Source organism: Odocoileus virginianus, chromosome 13, assembly GCF_023699985.2.
Source record: "Odocoileus virginianus isolate 20LAN1187 ecotype Illinois chromosome 13, Ovbor_1.2, whole genome shotgun sequence".
Lineage (NCBI taxonomy): Eukaryota > Metazoa > Chordata > Mammalia > Artiodactyla > Cervidae > Odocoileus > Odocoileus virginianus.
This window is the reverse complement of record NC_069686.1, coordinates 30512161-30535162: the sequence shown is the minus strand read 5'-3', so window position 1 is coordinate 30535162 and position 23002 is coordinate 30512161.

The following is a 23002-nucleotide window of genomic DNA, read 5'->3' as shown; positions in this document are numbered from 1 at the left end:
AAGGGCCAGGGGTCAGTGCCAATAGTTCTTTGCTGTTTGTCTTGTTATTTTTTAAATATGATATATGACAACTGTCCCCTGAATTTCAGTTTCCTGAAGACAATATGATAAATTTATTTCGACTATTCTGATGCAGAAAGCTAATTAAGTAAACTAGTTTAGCAACTGATCACATTTCACTAATTTCAACCATCTGCTTCAACATTTGTTTCTATGTGTACTAGCTTTTGTAGCTTCTTTCCTCTAATAGCAATTAATGAAACTGTTAATAAGCTACATGTATGATACGATGTTACAACAATTTACCAAAGGATTACATTATAAGGCAAATTTAACAATTGTAGAAAAATGACTCTGATAATCAAATGTTGTACAACAGCAACTAGTTTTCTTCTTAACTCATACTTCTCAATTAATCCTCTAATTAACACACATTTTATACATAATTCATAATTTTAAACTCATGGTCATATTCGCCACCCCTTTTTACATGCTAACTGCTTATATGAGACACATATTAATGAAACACAAACTCTGTGCAAATTCTGAGCCTTGATTTTGTTTTAATTCACTGAGCTTTCTCATAAGATTTTCCTTTCAATTGTTGTGGAATGCATAAAGAGGCAAGCTATGCCACTATCCAGTTTCTATGCTATATTCAGAGAATGGTCTATGCACAAACATACACTTACATCATGATTTTAGTATTTTTAAAAGAGATTAACTTATAAAGACCTTGAAACATAAGCCCTATTGAACTACTTTAGCTTCCTACAATAGCTTGATACATTCAGTAACATTCATACTGATGAGAAATATAAAATTTCATTAGACTTTGCCAAGTATTTGGGCTTTATTTTCATGGCAATTTAAACAAATAAATATATTTACACCTCTTTAATATGTTTGCATGAAATACATGGTCAGTGCTAAAAGTTCACCTCATCAATACTGTCTCCCTCTTATTTTGGCCACTACTCTTGCCCAAATATAAGTGCCTATACAGTTGATCCTTGAACAACAGGAGTTTGAACTACTTGGGTCCACATATATCAGGATTTTTTTTCAATAGTTGATACTACAATACTACACAATCCATTATTGGTTGACCCTACAGATGCAGAGGAACAGTGCATATGGAGGAACCACCAATATGAAGGGCCAGCTATAAATTATATGCAGATCCAACTGCAGTAGGTTGCACCCCTAACCTCCTGGGTTGTTTATGGGTCAGCTGTGCATGCCCTCATCCATATTGAAAACTACTCCCTTCTCTCTGATGACCACCACCTTCTATTTCCATATCCACAATCAAAATATTGTTATAGAGGGAGATAAAATTGGTTATTGTGAAATATTCAAAACATCTTTACAAAGGTGCAAACTTTTGTTTATAGATGTATATAGATATGTATAGATGATCCTACACATTACTCTTCCAATAAGTTGTTTGGATAACATAGACCTAAGTAAGGAATTTTTAAAATGATTTTATTAACTTACAGTGAATGATATGAACAAGAAAATATATCTGAGATCACAATATAAAATGAAAATATATAACAAGTTTCCAAATGACTTGAAAATGCAATTTGGAGTCTCAATGAATCATAAAATGGATACATTCATAGAATTATTCCCATCTTCCACTAAGCAGCGTTCATCCTATGACTCAGGTACATGAAGACTGGACACAACTGAAGGACTGATTAAGCAAATTTACAAAAATCTGTTTAAAAAAGGAGATTACAGCAACTCATTCTAAAGGAGGAGAGAAAAAGGCACCAATTTGGTTCAAGTTCAGAAACTCAGCATTGGTGAGGCCAAACAAATGAGAAAATCCTCCATTCAGGGTATCGCTAGCTTAGTTCCATGAACATGTGTTTTTATCTCCTTTAACCCATAAGGAGATCGAAGTTTAAAGAATTTCGGTCAACATCATAAAACTCAAAGTATAACCATTAAGTTTATAGCAACTTGCCTAGAAACATAACTAGCATTAATCTGTATCCAGATCACTAATTATCCATCAATCATTCCCTTTTCCTCAATCAATTTGCAGATTATATTTGTCCTTCCCTGCCTAAAAAATTTAAAACCAAGCTGTTGGGAACACCTATACACACTTCTCATAAAAAACTTACTTCTCAGATTTTGCTTGATATTGTAATTTGTAGAGATAAGCAAGAATATAGTATATTGATAGCGTTGCATTTAAAGTGAGAATTGAAGAAATATCATATGATACTAAGCAGTCTTCGTTCTCCTGTGTTTTACATGTTTTTGTATAATTTAGCGATTCTAATTTAAACTAATGCCATTTTACCATTGGTGTATAGACATAATTTAAATAACTAAGAGAATAAAAATAAAAATAATTCAAAACATAAGAACTACATCCTTAGAAGGAATTGGGAGCCATATTAGAAAGATTAAACTCAAAATGATAACATAGTCTGGCCTCCTTTAAATATGTCACTTTTTATGATGTAAGTAGCTTTCATTTTACAATGGATACTCCATGGCTTAATTAAAATAATCAGGTTGAAAGTCCCCTGAAACAAAGAGGCAATAGAACTGAGAAACACTGTTTTCTTCAAATAGTGTGAGAATAAAACTGTTAATCTCTCAGTTGTGTCTGAATCTATGTGACCCCATGGACTACATGTAGCCCACCAGGCTCTTCTGTTCATGGAATTATCCAAACAAGAATACTGGAGTGGGTAACCATTCACTTCAGGATATCTTCCCAACCCAGCGATCAAACCTGGATCTCCTGCTTTGCAGGCAGATTTCTTTACCATCTGAGCCACCTGGGAAGCCCTGGTGTGAGAATAGTAGGGAGAATAATTCCACCCCAATCTAGGATTTACTGAAATTGCTCAACAAATTGTTTCATCAGTTATGTCTATATCAGTTTCACCTCTTAAAAAGATTAAAGTCACAGTTTATATCTTGTATTTCATCCTAAGCAACATTCACTCTTAAATCTAGTGTCCACAATTTTGAGAGCACACTAATCATAATTCTACAGTTTCTCGGTAACTCAGGGACAGAACTAAAATGTTATACTATGCCCCAATGAAAAAGGAAGTTGTGCATGGACCATGAAAAAGAATACTTCTCTTCCTTACATCGAAAGATGAAAGGAAGAGAGGGAGGAAAGAAAAAAAAAAAGTGTCATGATTACATAGTATGTAAACATCACACCCTAAGTCATAAAACCCAATAAATCTATATTTCACTAAGGACCAAGTCAATGATGAATGCATGAGAAAACAAGTGTGCCCAGTTAAGGGCATTGTCACCATAGATAAGGCATGACTGACTGTTATGACCAAGGGAAATTTGTTTTTTAATGGGTACAACTTGAGTGCCTTTTGATGTTTATTAAGCACCTATGAGAGCTTTTAAGTTTCACTTGTCATTTTCTAACACTGTTTACAATCACAATTTTTCCATTGTCTGAAATATTCTACCCCTTTCTATTTTATTTTATAATTTTCTGACCTTTTTCCTTTCTATTCCAAGAAACCTAAGGAGTGGTTCAAGTTAATTTTTTATCAATTTTACTATAGGAGATACATATCAGAAGACAAAGAACTAATTCATTAAGATCACAATAAAGAAAAAATAAACAATTTGGCAGAACCTGAAATAGTTATAGTAAAACAAATGTGGTAAATTGTAGCTGCAATATTTAAACACCAAATTTAATCTGTAAACCACTTTAAACTGAAGCCAAGGCCAAAAGAAGATTGAAATGTTGGTGTCTATTCCACTAGCTATTCAGAGTCCTAAGAATGGCGCCTCCTGTCCCTACTGGTAAAGAACCCTCCTGACAAAGCAGGAGACATAAGAGACACAGGTTCAATCCCTGGGTGGGGAAGATCCCCCGGAGGAGAGCATGGCAACCTACTCTAGTGTTTTGTTTTGTTTTTTAATCAGTTGGAGGCTAATTACTTTACAATATTATAGTGGTTTTTGCCATACATTGACATGAATCAGCCATACTCTAGTGTTCTTGCCTGGAGAATCCCATGGACAGAGGAGCCTGGCAGGCTATAGTCCGTAGGGTCGCAAAGAGTCAGACATGACAGAAGGGACTGAGCACTTAGCACATGGTGAGAAGCAGGATACAAGCAGCACCAGGAGCCACAGCAGAGGGCCCCCAAAACAGCTAGTCTTCTAGGCAGAGATGCCTCTGGTCATCTCATTCTGGCTCTGTTCCCCTTTCCTAAAATAACCTCTTAATCTTAAGGTTTAATAACCTTAAGATTTAATAACCTTAAGATTAAGGTTTATATTTTATAAGGTTATTTTATATTCATATATATATATTTTATAAGGTTTATATATTTATATATTTTATAAGGTTATTTTATAACCTTAAGTTTATTAACCTTAAGATTAATAACCTTAAGGTTTAATAACCTTAAGATTAATAACCTCTTCATCTTAATATGGAGGTTATGACCTCCATAACCTATGTGGTGGATAAAGATGGAGACACACACCACAAAACTGGACAAGTGCAGCCCACTGGCTGGCAGCGGGAAAGCTGGTCCTAAAAGTTTCCTAGATCAGGGATCTAACTCTGCAGGCTTTGAAGGAGTAAGCACTGAGACCACCCCTTCCCTTGACCACCACTCCAAGCACAGCCACTGTGCAGCGTATTTCATTGTGAGGGTGAGACAGAGGAGTTCCAAATTAATGGCTTTGTTCATTAATAATATGCCAATCATTTTCTATAATGAGCAAAATCTAATATGTCTAGCAATGTCAGCAAAAGCAACTGTCTAGCCTTTTATTTTTTTAACCATATAAGTGAAGCAAACTTTTAACAATGACATTTTTGAAAACTATCTTTTTGAGAATAGCATTTAACCTTCTGTAATGACAATTTCAGGGCTATCATTTTGATTATTAGTTACTGAATTGGGTATAGTAAAATAATACCCTAGGAAGGCAGGTAGAGCTGCATAAATGATCCCCAGTCACTGTTCTTTTGCATGAAGAGTCTTGTGTCTTTCCTTTGAAACCTGCTATTATTTCTCATGACTGTCAATATGTTACCACTTTTCATCTGCTCCCTTACTCTCTATATGATTGTCTGGTAAGGTTTTGAAAGTGTGCCAACCTCTCCTCTGGAGTAAACTCTGGACTGTCATTTATCATTTAGAGGACTGTTTCACTTACTCCCTGGTTCACAATTTGATTTCAAATCATGGGCTAAAATCTGCCTTTTGGAGCCATTGAGGTTCGCCGTATTGTATATGTTATTGTTGTTTTCCCAGAGAGCATGATATGTTTAAACTAGATTGTCTCCTGTTACCATAAACAAGACATAAGAACTTGCCAAGACTTTAAAATATAGCCTAATAGCTTTAGAGAAATTCAGGGTACCTTGAAGTTTCGTTCTCATAGGCGTCTTGGGTTTCCACCAAAGAATGTCACTTAAATAAGAAAAATATACCTATTTTCTTCAGGACTAGCTCTGGTTATTTAAATCAGGCTAACTCAAATTTATATTTATATATATAAAACCTTAAAGCAAATCTTAAATATGAACCAACGTTTATAGCTTTCTTCATGAGCTTCCTCTTCCTTACTCCTAATATAGTCCTCTATTTCAACTTTACTGAACCCCAGTCTTCTGAATCTGTGACCCTTAACTTTATTTCTTCTTCTGGTGTCTGAGCTTCAGGTTTTTTCAGTGACCCTGACTTGGATGTCCTTCTGGCTTTTGACTATGAATTACCTCTGGCAGAAATCTCTTGCTATAATAGCTCCAGGAAAGGAAGGAAGAGGGAGGGAGGAAGAAAGGGAGAGAAAGAGGGAAAGAAAAGGAGGGAGGGAGAAAGAAGCAGCAAATAGATATCTAGTCACAGGAGCTTGGACATTCATCCTTCACACTTTATATAGACAGAGTATTTAGACTTCCAATTTCAAAGTCGTTGTTAATTAGAGCAAGTTCAACTCCAGCTGATATTTTGTATAATAGGAAGCAAGTTACTTTCTATCTACCAACAAAGTGAAAAACACATGGAATAGGATAAATTATTTCATGACTTTTTTCTTTATAGTATGCATTTAACCACTTCACAGGATTAAGTGTGCATGTGAAAGATAGTGATTATTGAGCAAGAATATTTAACTCTTTTCAAAAACATGAAAATTGCCAGCCACAGTTTCTAATAACTTGCTGACTTTTCTGTAAGGATTTCGAGGGGACTTTTCCTATTGTCTTAGAAATTCTGCTGAAGCTCCAATAATGAAAATGGTAGGCAAGAAGTGCATTTATCTTCTGAAAAATATACTACACACTGTGCTAGACCTAACTAAAAGATGGCAGAAACAATCTAATGATTTTATCTATTACAATGATCCACTTCCTACCTCTATAGAGTAGAAAATAAACTAGAAAAGGAAGTTGAAATGGTTCATCAAATAGCGTTGTGTCATTCATTTCCTTTCCCAACCTGTAAAGAAGAGAAAGAAATTACTTCCCAATCACAAGTGAAGAAAGTTTGAAGTGCCTACAATTCAAACAGGCATTGAACTTCCCAGTGAAATATTTGCTAAGCTAAGGAAATCTTGCAGAACCAGAAGTAAATGAGATAATGATGTGATTGGAGAGTTTGTAAAGTGTCCCATGGAGACCAGCAACAACAGTTGAATGAAGAGATTGACATCTGCTTCCTGCTTAGAAAATGTTGAAGGCAAAGGACCTGGAGAGATTGTCAGAGGAGACAATTCAGCTGCGAGATAAACCAGTCTTTTAAGCAGATGATGTGCTTAAAAAAACATAAGCCTCCTTATGTTATGTTACTTAAAGTAGCTGGACTCAAGGCAAGTCAATGGGATCTTGTCCAAGATGGCTGCCTTCTGGATTAAGGATCTCCAATGGAGTGGGGTGTTCCCCCAGAGTCAGGAAGGACGTCACACAGAACTCATTGCTATGTCACTGAATGGGAGCAGATTCTGAACAAACTAGGAATTTGTTATACTATGAACCTAATCTCCTGCAAAATCATCATGTGTTTTGGACAAGGGGCTAGTGGCCATTTGCCAAAGGAGTTTTAAAATTCCAAATATTAGTATGAACTAAAGATGATGGGTTGTGACCAATTCTAAACTATGTCCTGAAAAAAATCTGTGATGGACTATGCTGCACAAACAGATCTGTGCTTAAAATGGCACCAAAAATCACATTAGAGCATTCTACCACATCTTATACTATCAATATTCTACACCTGATGTGGCTCTAAAGGCTAGGTAGTGAAAGACAGAACTACGAGAACAAAAGCCTGAAGTGGTTGTTAACGTAATGAAATAAGATGTTGATTTAACATTAAGTAGGGATATTTCAGGTGATAACTTGGACTTTTGTAAACAGATATTGAGGAGGTCTTCTAAAAAATAGTATGACAATACTCCCAAAGTGGTAGATTAGCACAACTAAAAGGCAAAGTCCCAGCCCAAGTGGCTATGCTCATTCATCCACTGACAAGCAGGGAAAACCCTGGGATTTATGCCAGGGTCAATCATAATACTAAATGTGAATTTTACCCTCCTTTCTAAAAATAGCCCCCCGATGGCCTACAGTGAACCTAATGAATGAAATGACAGTCCAAATCTAACACTTTTAAACAAAAATTAAAGGCAATACTTCTGAAGCTAAAGTATGATTCAGTTCCAAATCTAAAAACAGGAAGAGATGATGTTTAGGAGAGGGGGAAGATTTTGGATTTAAATAAGTGATTTTGATCATGAGGTGAAATCTTTCATTGCGAACCACATACTTTCTATACTTCAAAAACCTATTGCTCCTTTTCTAGACACAATTCTGCCAATTTTAGATCCTCCTCAAATGTCACAATTTTGATTTCTAAAATGCTTTTGTTTTGATATGCCAAGTCACATCCTATTGTTTTCAAAGTCTTTTAAGTTTATTCAAACTACTAGAAATGACCTTTTGAAAACAACACCTGAAATACCCAACAGGAAAAATCTCTAAATTTGAAATTCACCTTAGGTTCAACAATTTGGAAAAATTAAGAGGGAATAACTTGGAGTTTTTTTATTTTGTTTAACTCAACTCAGGGGCTTTCCAAACACCAAATGTGGGGAGTTTTTTGCTCTTCTTCCTGGTAGAGTTGTTTTTTTTTAAGGAAACTTTTTATAATCATTCTCATTTCCTTATATTTTTTATAAGTGTATTAAATATATAGAGGATTGCTAGGTAATTAAGATATCCTTATATCTTTCTGAGTCCTAGAAGTCAGTTTCACAATATTTCAGTTTTAGAGGTAAATAATGCCAAACACATTTTAAATTAATATAAGAGGGAAATCAGGTTTCCACAGTGACTCAGCAGTAAAGAGATGCAGGTTCGATCCCTGGGTTGAGAAAATCCCTTGGAGTAGAAGAAAATGGTGACCTATTCCAGTACTCTTGCCTGAGGAATCCCATGGACAGAGGAGCTGGCAGGCTGCAGTCCATAGGGTCAGAAAGAGTCAGACAGAGCTGAAGCAACTGAGCACACATGCACAAGAGAGGAGAAGAAAATGCTATGTTAATAGATCAAGATTTCAGTCAGGCATCTTTTCTACCCCCTGCCCTTTTTGCTACTTTTAGTATATATATGGTAGGTAAGGGTGGCCCAGCTGTAGAAACACATCAGGGCATGTGCAGACTAACTTGAGCTTCAGAATTTAAGGCTCCTTTGATATCTTTCCTCTCCTGAGACCAGGCAGGACACACCAGGCAAGACAGGGATGGGAATAAGTGAATTCTCTCTCTGAATCCTTTGTAACTAAGGAATGACTGTTTTTCTAACATCATGTCCAAATGACAAAGAAAAAAACTCAAAAAAATAAAAAGTTTGCATCTGTTAGGTACCACCTACATCTGCCTACATATCTTCATGACGCAGACCAAGAACAACATGTGTATGTCACTAGAGAGGGGGCTGGAGTTCATAGCATGAATCCCATTGGCAAAGATGTACTTTAGTGGGTTGAATTACACCCATCTGATAAACAACATTTGGGTTCACTGCAGGGAGGGCTTGGAAAGAGAGAGGCTGCTCATGAGGAGATGCTGACACTTGGGAAGAAAGCAGGGAGGAAATGCAGCATAACAAAATCCCATTTAGCTACTGAGGATGACTTCTCCAGCATGAGAGTATGCTGATCATTACTATCTTGGAAGAAGTCACAGATATTGATATGCTCAACTTAAAAAAAATAAAAGGTTCGTTCTTCAAATAACTTCTTTTAGATGCAGTTATTTTCAAATAAATATACCTGTAGAATTATGCTGCAAAAAAAGACTATAAAAACCAAATATCAGAGAATTTTAAAGACATTTGTGAAAAATCCTCCCACAGATTCAATTGGATTAAAACTAATTCCTCTTATCCTCCAACCTACTGAGAATTTGCATATCCCCCAGCCCTGTCCTGCTCACTTCTCTCGTAATAACCTATAATGGAAAAGAATCTAAAAAAGATATATACACACATGTATGTATATAATTGAATCACTTTGTTGTACACCTGAAAATAACACAATGTAAATCAGCTATATTTCAATATAAATGAAACTAATTCCACTTCTGACTCTGTCTAAAATTTTGTGTTTGGCTAGGTGAGTTAGCGATCACTTATTTTTGAAGTTTATTTTAGCTTTTAAAGTGTATATAGCGTGTAGTATATCTGAAAGCAATCAATATTTTTTCTATTGACCTCTTACACAGCAATGTTGCTAAATTGACTTAGAAATTCTAATGATTTAGTTATAGATGCTTCATAATTTTTTATGTAAGCAATCCTATTACCTGATATAAATACAATGACAATTCTATTTCTTTCTTTCCAATTCTCATAGCTCCATTTTCTTGACTCACCACACTGGCAGAGCCCTTCAAGAAAATGTTGAAAAACAGTGAATATTCAGTTAGATTTTTCAATTCCTTAAATCAAAAGTAAATCTTTCAGCATTCCTGGTTAAGGATGGTATTTCTGGATTTTTTTCCTAGATATTCTTTATCAAATGGAGAGTCAATCCCTTTCTATTCATAGTTTGCTAAGACTTTTGATCATGAATAAGAAATTTATTCCATCACAAGCTTTTTCTCCATCTACTGAGATAGCCACATGATTATTCTTTGTTAATTTGTAAATACACTGATTTTTTTTTTTAATGGAAAACCAATTTTGCATTCCTTGAATAAACCCAGTTTAATCATGATGTATCCTTTTTGGATACTGCTATATTGGGATTGCTGATACTTTGTTTAGGGTTTTTATATCTATTTTCATGAGTAAGGTTGGTCTGTATATTTTCTTTTGTATAATGCCCTCCTGAGGTTTTAGTGTCAAGGTTATATTTGCCACATAAAACAAGTTGATGAATGTTCCTTCTTTATTCTCTGGCAGCATTGATCTAAATTGATGCAGTTCCTTTAAACTGATAAAATTCATCAAAGATGACAAGTGGCTTGGGAATATTTTTTGTGGCAGAATTGGATTTTTTTTTCTGTTGGCTTAAGTTTATCTTTTAAATTCAGGATTCAGTGTTTTTAATAGTCAAATTAATGTTCTTTTTGTGTTACTTTTGGTCAGTTTTATATTTTGGGGATTTTATCCATATTTAAATTTATTACTATGTAGTTTGTAATATCCTCTTTTAATATTTTTAATTGCTTAAAGATCTATAATGTCATTTCTTCCATTTTTATATTGATTATATGAGCCTTTTAACTCTTTTTTCTTCATTCTTACCAAATGTTTATCTGTCTTAGTCTTTGCAAAAAACAAATTTTGGCTTTGTTTATCCCTATATTATGACTGATTTTTATTATATCATTTTATGCTTTATTATTTACTTTCAGTGGATTTAACTTGCTTTAACTAAGTTGTTGAAACTGATGCTTGCTTTGTTGATATTCAGTCATTCCTTTTTAACATATAGACATACAAATATATATCAGCTTCCTTGGTGGCTCAGATGGTAAAAAATCTGCCTGTAATGCAGGAGATCTGAGTTCAATCCCTGGGTGGGGAAGATACCCTTGAGAAGGGAACAGCTACCCTCTCTTGTATTCTTGCCTGGGAAATCCCATGGATAGAGGAGTCTGGAGGGTTACAGTCCAGGGGGTCACAGAGTCAGACACGACTGAATGACTAACATGTTCTTTCACTTTTCATACATATATATATATATATTATATCTCATATATACATATATATATATCACAAGTTTGGATGTGTAGTGTTTTTGTAATCATTTATTTATACATTTTCCATTTTTTATTTTGATTTTTCCTTTGACTCGTTGGTTACTTGGAAGTATGCTCCTTTAATTCCAAATACATGAGAATTTTATGGTTATCATGCTGACTAGTTTCTAGATCAACTGCATTGTTGTCTAATAAGATACTCTGTTTTCATTCATTTAAAATATTTGAGACTTGATTTGCAGTCTAAAATAATGTGTCTCTTGTGGAGGGGTGGGGTGAAGATGGCAGAATGAAAAGATCTTGAACTCACTATCTCCCACAGATAGGGCAAAACTACCGCTATACTCAGGACAATTCTCTGAGAGCAACATGAAGAACCAGCAGAACAGCCCTTCCACAGTTAAGAATATTAAGGAAAAAACACATTGAGATGAGGAGGAGGGGCAGAGATGCAACATAGTCAGTATTCACACCCCCCACAGAGGACTCACAAGCAAAAGGGATATCACAAACTCCCAGTACTCGCTAAGGAGCAAGCGATTCAAGCTCCATACTAAGCACCCCCCAGGGCTGGGGTTTGGCACCAGGAGGATGAGCCCCATAACTGGCTTTGAGCATCAGCAAAACTTACCACCCGGAGAGGCAGAGGTGTGTAGGTAGCCAAGACTCTGCTTTTAAAAGACTCACGCAAAAATTCACTGACTCTCAGAAAGAGAAAAACAAATATCACGTATTAACATACATATATGGAATCTCGAAAAATGGTACCATTGACTATATTTGCAGGATAGGAATGGGGACACAGACAGGGAACAACAGACTTGTGGACACACAGGGGAAAGAGAGGGTGGGACAAACGGAGAGAGTAGCATTGGGGCATATACATTACCATATGTAAAATGGATAGCTGGTGGGCATTTGGTGTATAACATGGAAAGCTCAACCCAGGGCTCTGTCACAACCTAGAGGGGTGGGGTGGGGTGGGCTGGGGGGTGGGAGGGAGGTTCAAGATGGAGGGGATATATGCATACTTATGGCAGGTTCACGTTGTATGGCAGAAACCAACACAGTATTGTAAAGTAATTATCTTCCAATTAAACACAAAACAAAGCTCACTGACTCTGGATCAGTGACCCTTACCTGACCTCCCCTGTGTTGACTCGCTCACAGTCTCCCACCAGCCACAATGATCAGCCATTACAGTGGGTTGGATTCATCTAAAAGCCAACTCAGCATCTGCTATTGGCCAGGCCCATCATCAATCCCTGAGAGAGAGAGGAGAAGACAGCAGAGATTTGTGAAATCATTGTTCAAACTTTCCACCAGTCACCAAGCTGAGGATGGTATCTGCCTTAATATTGGTGAAGGGGCCCAAGACTTTATAGCAGTATAGAGACAGTAAGTTGATTGGTCACCTGGAGGATTTATGGAAAAGGAGACTTTAGCAATGAGGAAAAGCTGGTGCCCTCTCACAGTAAGCAACACTAGGTCCTCCCATGCAGGGCTTGGCCTGCAGTAACCTTGTGTCTGCCGGCTTCCAGAAAAGCCGATTGTGGGGCCATTTTGTCCTCATACTGGTCATATTGGCTTGGGCTGAGACCACTGCTAATCAGTAACCCAATCAAAAAACAACCTGGGTCACTGGTAAACCCATTACAGAGTTGGTGTGTGTGTGTGTGTGTGTGTGTGTGTGTGTGTGTGTGTGTGTGTGTGTGTTAGTTGCTCAATCCTATCTGACTCTTTGCAACCCTATGGACCCAGGTTTCCTGCATTGTAGGCAGATTCTTGACCATCAAGCCACCAGGGAAGCCCAAGAATTGCTGTTGAAACAAGCTATTTTCCAGATTTGCAATGCAAGAGACCTGGCTTCAATCCCTGGGTCAGGCCCTGGAGAAGGAAAAGGCAATCCAGTCCAGTATCCTTGCCTGGTGAATCCCATAGACAGAGGAGCCTGGTCAGCTACAGTCCATGGGTTCACAAAGAGTTGGACACGACTGAGCAACTAACACAAACACAACCACAAGAATACCTCTTAAATTGTGTTAAATAAATAGATGCAGCCTGATGAGTGTTATACATTGCTCTACTAAGTTGGGGGAAGCAAACCTCTATGTAGCAGATTGAAAGAGCATCTGATCTGCCAAGACTGCCCAGGCATGACTCTGGCCTTTACCCAACTTCAGCTTCAGCTCTCCCAGCAAAACTGCAGCCCTCAACATACACTCAAAAAATCACAGCTGTCCCTGGGCCCCAGGATATTCCAAGAAAAGTCTTGGTCTGTGCCCATGGCAATTTTAGCCCTACTACCAAATCTACCAAGCATACGCAGTCTGCATATAGTGCAGTCTACATAAGGCCATGCTCCCAAGATACACAAAGATAACTGTTTTAATTCACAGAAGTTAACAGAAAGTCAAACAAAATGAGAAGACAAAGGAGTTGATTCCAACTGAAAGAACAAAATATAACTCCAGAGGAAAACTCTAATGAGAAGTCATTTACCTAGAAAAGAATTTAAAGTAATAATCATAAGAATGCTCACCAAAGTCGGCAGAAGAAAAGAGAAATACAATAAGAACTTCAGTAGAGTTAGAAAATATAAAATGAATGAATCAGAACTGAAGAATACAATAACTCAAATGAAAAATACACTAGAGGGAATCTACAGCAAATTATTAATAGATGATCCAGAAGAACACATAAGCATTCCAGAAAATAAAATAATGGAAACCACCCCTCTTTCAGAGAACTTCCAGATAGTTGGGACAAAAAGTTATTCCATTTTGATATTGCAAGCATTCAGCACCATACCAGGAAGATGGATACTGTAGATGAATAAATACAAAAAAAGGAAAAAGGAAGGACATTTCTCCAGATACTTGAGGGTCATAAAAGGGTTTCCTGCTATGAAATTCTTTTCTTCTTGGGTGATGCAATACACCTGGACTAGAGGCTTTAAGCTGTGTGCAGTATAACATCTGGAATATCCTGACAGTAAATAAAGTAGCTGCTATTGTTGTTCAGTTGTTAAGTCGTGTCTGACTCTTTGCAGTCTTACGGAACTGTAGCATTCCAGGCTCCTCTGTCCTCCACTATCATCAGGAATTTGCTCAAATTCAAGTCCATTGAGCAAGTAATGCTATCCTATCATCTCATCCTCTGTCACCCCCTTCTCCTCTTGCCTCAATCTTTCCCGCATCAGGGTCTTTTCCAGTGAGTCAGCTCTTAATATCAGGTAGCCAAAGTATTAGAGCTTCTGCTTCAGCATCAGCCCTTCAAATGAATATTCAGAGTTGATTTCCTTTAGGATTGACTGGTTTGGTCTCATTGGTGTCCACGGGACTCTCAAGAGTCTTCTCCAGCACCACAGTTCAAAAGCATCAATTCTTCAGTGCTCATCTGTCTTTATGGTCCAAATTTCACATTTGTACATGACTACTGAAAAAACCATAGCTTTGACTATATGGACCTTGGTTGGCAAAGTGGTGGCTCTTGCTTTCTAACACTGTTTCTAACTTTGTCATAGTTTTCCTTCCAAGGATAAGGCATCTTTTAATTTCATGGCCGCAATCACCATCCACAACGATTTTGGCACTGAAGGAAGTAAAACTGTCACTGCTTCCACTTTTTCCCCTTCTATTTGCCATCTTGAAGTGATAGGACCAGATGCTATGATCTTAGTTTTTTGAATGTTGAGTTTTAAGCCAGCTTTTTCACTCTCTTCTTTCACCCTCATCAAGAGGCTCTTTAGTTCCTCTTCACTTTCTGTCATTAGAGTAGTATCATCTACATATCTGAGGTTGTTATTTTTACCTGCAATCTAGATTCCAGCTTGCAATTCGTCCATCCTGGCATTTCAAATAATGTACCCTTCATAGAAGCTACATAACCAGAGTGACGATATGTAGCCTTGTATATTGTATATACATGCTTGTGTGCATGTGACATCATTTCAGTCATGTCTGACTCTGTGCAACCCTATGGACTGTAGCTCACCAGGCTCCTCTGTCCATGGGATTCTCCAGGCAAGAATACGGGAGTGGATTGCCATGTTCCCCTCTAAGGAATCTTCCTGACCCAGGGATCAAACCCACATCCCTGTGGCTCCTGCATTGCCAGTGGATTCTTTACCTTTGAGCCACCAGGGACCTTTCCCAATTTTGAAGCAGTATTTTGTTTCATGTCCAGTTCTAACTGTTGCTTTTTTACTAACATACAGGTTTCTCAGGAGACAGGTAAGATGGTCTGCTACTCCCATCTGTTTAAGAATTTTCCACAGTTTATTGTGATCCACAAAAAGGCTTTAGAGTAGTCAATGGAGCAGAAGTATGTGTTTTTCTGGAATTCCAATGTTGCCAATTTGATCTCTGGTTCCTCTGCCTCTTCAAAACCCAGATTGTACATCTGGAAGTTCTCAGTTAATTTACTGCTAAAGCTTAGCTTGAAGGATTTTTAGTATAACCTTGCTAGCTTGTGAAATGAGTGGAAATCTACAGTAGTTTGAACATTCTTTGGCATTGACCTTCATTGGGATTGGAATGAAAATAAAGTAGATAATTCTATGTTAAGATGAAATAAGAAACTCTTTTTAAAAAGAAGAGAAAAGAAAAAAATTCTTATTTCTTCCAATTATAAACAGATCTCTATGTTAAACTTTCAATAGCAATTAGTTAATATGTCACTTTTTTTAATTAGAAAATTATCATTTTGAAAAAGGTAAAGGAAGGTAATTTTTTTAAAACTAAATTTATTTGACAAAGCTCTGTTAGATAGCTGGTCATTCATATTTTCTCACAAGGAGTCCCGAAGACAACACTTTATACTTTTAAATTTTCAGTTTTCGGCCTGAAGCCTGAATATTATTTCTGTTAACATGACTAAACATTCCCATGGCAAGCACTGTAGACTGAATTTCTGAATAAATACACATGTGTTCCTGTCTTTTTGAACAGCATCTCCTTCCTTGAGAAAATAGTCACTGCTATGTAGATTAACAAATTAGTTAATTCCATACCACTCCAAATTTAAAATAGCATGAAGGGCTATATTTTCAAACTCATAAGTAAGGAGTTTTGATTTGTGTTGAGAGGTGCTTCAAAGTGTTAACAATAGCAGAATAAGACAAATCATTCTCTGTGACTAAGGAGCTTCTCCAGCTAATGATTGAGAGGAAATCAAAATGGTAACCCAATATTTTAGGGAACCTAAAGAGAACAAGGAAAGAGAGATCAGGTTTATCTGTTTGATAGTCTTGTGGTCTTTGGTGGTTATGTTAATAAACTACAAATGTCTGTGTACAACTTGTCTGACTGCAAAGAGGCTCTTTGAAAGACTTTAAGAGTAGCACAGGTAACTTCTATTCAAAATGTAAAATTATTTTTGCCACAGAGTGGAAGCATGTAACCAGAACAAAATCATCAAAAAATAGTCACAGCACTCTCCACCCACCCAACTCAACCTCCTGGAAGCCAGCGTTGAGACTGGCCTTAGATCAAGAACAAGAAGCTCTCATTTTATTCTAATTAACATGGAGAAGACTATTGTGGTTTGTCAGAGAGAACTCTGAGCTGAACAAGGTGTATAAGGGGATAGTGAAACGCACAGATTAAGGAAGATGGAGTAATAGTCAAGCCAAGAGTGTACTCACATTCAGTGCAAAGTTGCAGTATTACACAGCTCCAAGGGCACCATTCTCAAAGAACAAATTACTGGTGGCTCCATAATCATGCAATTTATTTCCCCTAAGGACTTGGCCTGGTGAGGATACATGGAATCATGGTCAAGACAGTAAATGCTCCATCTGACAGGAGAAAGAGTGAATGGTGACAAAGTAAAGACTTTAGTAACCACAGTTGCTGCTGTAGATATATTTGAACATGGGAAGACTGCAATAAGGGCTGCTGATTCTCCAGGGCAGTTGTGGCTCTTGTAATTCTTTTAAGTAAAGCCCAAAAGTTCAGAGCAAGCCCTGAAATTGAAGAGTGAGAAACGTAAAATTTGAGTAAGGGAACTCCTTGATGTAACCAAATCAGGAGCCTCACTGGGCTGAATGATTTAAGGAGAGGCCAAAGGCCTGGTACACACCATGTCACCAAGGTCAGCCATTATATACCGTTCCTCCTGTGTAGCCTATGTTCGGTTTTGACATTAAAGGGCCTTTGAAAGCAAAGGTCCCCAGCAGCACCCTGAGGATCTCAGTCATACAACTGTGAAGATGACTGCTTGTTGGCTTTTCTTTCCAGGCTGGGCTCCCTCAGAGGCAGAAAGATACAATTTAGTGAATGAAATTCCTCATAAAATCAAATTCTAGTAAGTGTTGAGATATACATGAGAGAAAAGAAATAATGTAAATTTTTGATTTTACGGACCCTGAATTCAGTTCAGTTCAGTTCAGTCGCTCAGTCGTGTCCAACTCTTTGTGACCCCGTGGACTGCAGCACATCAGGCCTCCCTATCCATCACCAACTCCTGGAGTCCACCCAAACCCGTGTCCATCGAGTCAGTGATGCCATCCAACCATCTCATCCTCTGTTGTCCCCTTCTCCTCCTTCCCTTAATCTTTCCCAGCATCAGGGTCTTTTCAAATGAGTCAGCTCTTCGCAACAGGTGCCCAAAATATTGGAGTTTCAGCTTCAACATCAGTCCTTCCGATGAACACCCAGGACTGATCTCCTTTAGAACCCAATCTTAATCCCAAAAATATTTTGTAAGCACTTAATGTTCTTCACTGGTGGCTCAGATGGTAAAGAATCTGCCTGCAATATAGGGTCCTAGGTTTGATAGCTGGGTCTGGAAGATCCCCTGGAGAAGGGAATGGCTACCCACTCCAGTATTCTTGCCGGGAGAATTCCATGGACAGAGGAGCCTGTCTGGCTACAGTCTATGGTGATGCAAGGAGTCACACACGACTGAGCAACTATCACATAAACACACACAGAAAGCACTTAATAGACTTTACTTTTTAGGGAAATTTTATTTCCACAAAAAAATAAGAGGAAGTACAGAGAGTTCCCACATATTCACTGACCCACACATGCACAGGTTCCCCCACTATCAAGATCTTGCATCAGCGTGGTACATGGTGTACTCTTAACTTAACAAATTGTAAGATATCTCCTCTTGATGAAAGTGAAAGTGAAAATGAAAACGTTGGCTTAAAACTCAACATTCAGAAAACTAAGATCATGGCATCTGGTCCTATCACTTCATGGGAAATAGATGGGGAAATAGTGGAAACAGTGACAGACTCTATTTTGGGGGCTCCAAAATCACTGCAGATGGTGAGTGCAGCCATGAAATTAAAAGACACTTGCTCCGTGGAAGAAAAGTCATGACCAACCTAGACAGCATATTAAAAAGCAGAGACATTACTTTGCCAACAAAAGTCTATCTAATCAAAGCTATGGTTTTTCCAGCAGTCTTACATGGATGTGAGAGTTGGACTGTAAAGAAAACTGAGCACCCAAGAATTGATGCTTTTGAACTGTGGTGTTGGAGAAGACTCTTGAGCATCCTTTGGACCGCAAGGAGATCTAACCAGTCCATCCTAAAGGAAATCAGTCCTGAATATTCACTGAAAGGACTGATGCTGAAGCTGAAAGTCCAGTACTTTGGCCACCTGATGTGAAGAACTGACTCATTTGAAAAGACCCTGATGCTGGGAACACACCAAGGTTGATCATAAATGCATACATGAAAGGCAAGAAAAAGTTGAACACTTCTCAGTATATATTCATAGAAAAATACAGTAGTCATATCATGAGGGAATAATATGATTCATTTCACATATTATCATATGTACTTATATTTCCCTTCAAAGAGTCAATCACAGTGGAAGAGAGATGGGACAAAATCATTGTAAGCAAATAGGAGACAATCAATTGAAAATGTTTATCATCCCAAAGTACACACTGTCATGAAGAATTTGATTGACTCTGTCTTCATAATACAGATTAAAAATGAAAAGTAATCAAATTAATGCCTGGGATTTTTTTTAAAGCAATTTTTTGGCACTACAATGTTTTAATAGATTCTGCTTAATCAAGTGTTCCTTCTTAAATTGACTTTTAACAAAATTATCATAAAAATCCATGATTATAACCTTGGGATTAGTCAAATCTTGAAACACCTTCTGAGTCAGTCTTAAAAAGATAAAATAATTTTTAGTATCAGTGCAGGATTAAGAATGCTCTGTTGTATGAATCACAACATTTCCAAGCTTGAGGAATTGAAGAAAATTTTTTTCAAAATTCCATAGTCCTCTCATATAATGTAAATATATTTTTTGTATCCATTTATTGAGCAAATGCATTGGAACAAAATTCCTATGACTTTAAAGGAATTTTTTTTATTTTGTTAATTACAATGCTATATTAGGAAAATGGTTGGGTGTGTATTTACATATATATGAAGAGGAGAAAGAAAGACAAACTGGTGTTGTCATGTCAGTGCTCACTGCACATATATTCATGGTGATACCATAGAAGCCTCACAACCTCAAAGGGTCCATAGGTCACAATTTTGTAAGTGTTGGTTCACTATGTTCTAGTTTCCTAAGAGCTAAAGTATATGGAAACTCTCATACATTCAACCTGTAAGATGAAGCCAAAAAGCCCATTCCCAGCCATTTCAGAGAAATCAAAATCATAGCTGACCCTGTTGAATGTGTTTTATTGCCTATGCACCTCTAAGCACTCGAAATGTTAATTCATTAAATTTTCACAGCGGCACTGTGGGAGGTGCTTTTATTACCCTTCATAATACAGATGAGGAAACAAAAATCCAGAGAGGTTAAACTGCCTGTCCCAGATCACAGAGCTAAAGAGGGCAGAACCAGAATTCAAACCCAGATTGTCTGTCTCCAAAATCTCCACCTCATCTACCTCAGTTGTGTAGATTTATTGGGGATGGCATAATTCTGGATCAGTTGAGAGTGTTCCATACAGTGCAGGACATTCAGCTTTCCTTCCCTCCTCCTGTTCAATGCCAGTTACAGTCCCCAGTCTTTGTGACAATCAAAAGTGGTTCCCCATCCCCAGCTCTTACAGGCATCCACTTGGAAGGGGACTCCTCTAGGTTAAAAATACAATAAGCCTTATTCTCTAGGCAATATGACAGCTCACTGAGGGTCTGCATGCACACACACACACACACACACACACACGGTACAGTATACATACATATATACATACATACATCAGTATGTTCACATACTGATACACAGCTAGGATCCTCCCTTCAGGGAAAAAAAAAATGTTAACCAAGTTAAACACTTTCTTACTCATGTTATTGTCTTAATGAACACTGCCTTCCTTCCATCTCTAATTTCTAGAGGGTACAGGTAGGATGAAGGAAAGATAAGGAAAAGAGAACAGAAAACAAAAAACCTAAAAGCAAGAAAAAGAAGTAGATGAAAACAGAAATCAAATAGAAGACAGAGAAGAAATTGGTATGTGTAGTACCTATTGAGATTGGAGTTCACTGCTCATGAGTCACTGAATAAAATAAAAGCAGTCAGAAAACCAAAACCATTATCAGACCCAACTCCCCTTAAAAGGTGTTTATTCGTACCCATAAAGGTATGAATATCTTAGAACCATTGAATTTCAGAATGGAGCTGGCCCAGCAATAGCTACAGTGCAAACCCCTCACCAAATGGAAATATGCCCCCTCCAACTTCTGTAACAGATGGCCACGCAGCCTCTGCCACATGTCATTTCCAAGAGTAGGCAGATCATTATCTCCTTTTAGAAGGAATACATGTCTCTTTTGTGTAGTACTAATTGTTAGAAAGTTGTTCTCATTTAGAACAGAAATCTGCTACGCCTCGGCCTCATTTCTATCCTCTGGAACCATATGGAATAAGTTAAATCCTTCTTCCACATGCTATCTCTCCAAAATTTTGAAGCAGCTATTATGTTGCCCTGTGTCTCCTTTTACCCAAAATAAACATATGCACAACATAGAATCTGCCCTCCAAAAATCAGTATACCTGGTAGTATGACCAGTGTCCTCAAAAACTCTGTTTCATTTCCTTCTCAATAATAATCTTTTTTGGAGCACTCAAAATCAGCACATCTGGTGTGTATTTGTTTGGGAGTGCTCTGTGAACTCTGTACATACATATGTGTATAAATATGAATATGTACACACAAGCATAAACCACACATGGAGTTTGTGTGTTTGCACATAAATATATAGACACATATGTGTGCACACATGTAAAACATACACATTGCTCATCTTTCTTTTTCTCTCAAGTATTTCTTCTTTGCATGGCTCCCATCCAGTCCAAGTTCATGGAAAGAGTTCATCTATTTCCAGGCTTATTTCATCCTCCTGGAAATAAGGTGGGGACTTTAGGGTTATATTTACATTCCTTAGTTCAACCATGAGCAGATGCTTGCATGTTCCTATCTCCTACGTGCCCAGCCTTGAGTAGCTAGCTAATCTTCAGCTTCCAAGGGGAAGGAAAACACTTAGAATTCTGTATCAGAGGAGCTGAGTAACTCTGAAGATGTGATCATGTAAGCAAATTTCAGGTCCTGTGATAATTGCAAGCCTGACATTAATCTAAACCCACTTGTTTTTTCCTCTCTTAGTTTCATTTCCACTTAAATATTTCTTCCCATCATTTCTGATTAGTTCATCACTTGTCCATTTCCTATCCTATTTTCAGAAAGCAGAAAAATGAAATCCTCCTTCTTTGATATCGAGGAAAATGTCCAAAGGGCCATGAGTTCAAATCGCTTTCATTTCTCATATTGTAATTTAAGTTTTACAGTTCAGTACTTCAGCAAACCTCCAATGCAAGGGTTGTTTCCAGGTTATGATAATGTAATTGGATCCAAAGTCATTGTCATCCTTTCATCCCACAGAAAGTTATTTTGATCTTGCTCCTGGGGGCAGAAATTGAGTTGGAGGTGGTGGGGAGAGATATGAAGAAGCCTCTAGCTCTTTTTCAAGGATTTCATTTCATCCTACTTCTTCACAGCACACGAAAAGTGCCCTCAAGTGCCCTCCATAGCGCCTACCTTCTTCCCTCCCACAAGATTTCTATCTCTACTCCTTCTCCACACTTCCTTCTCTACTCCTTGTTAAAATGGAGGCTACAGAGAGAACAGAATGGTTCCAGGGTGGCACAGATGAGAAGACAAAGTCAGGACATGTCCTGAGAGCATCTTTGGTACAGCACCTGGAATCGGGCAGACATGGTCCCAGCGGAGCACAGAGGGCTCCTCGGGGCTCAGGGCGGAGGGAGGGATCCACTCATGTCACTTCCCCTGAAAGTTTTGCTCTGGCCAAGCCCTACAGAGACTCACCCAGGTCTTCGTTTCTTCAACTCAAGCCTTGCCTACGAGTCACTGAAACGTAAGTGGGTGATATCGGAGAGCAACTGAAGATGAATCCAATTTCTGCCAAAAGAGACAGGGGAAATTTTTAGATCATTAGTAACAAGTTTGTGATGGAAAGGGCAGCCTGGCGTGCTGCGATTCATGGGATTGCGAAGAGTCGGACACGACTGAGCGACTGAACTGAACAAGTTTTTGAAGGATAAAGTCCCTAACATGCTGGTGGTTATTAGAGAATATTTCCTTCCACCAAGAAAACAAAGAAACAGCCAACAAAACCCTACTATCTGTAAAAACTACTAATGCCTCAAGAGCCAACCCTTCCACTTCCTATTGGAAGCATCCCATGACATCCTCCTCGCCACCAAGCTGGTTAGAAACCATCATTCCATCACTGCTTCTCC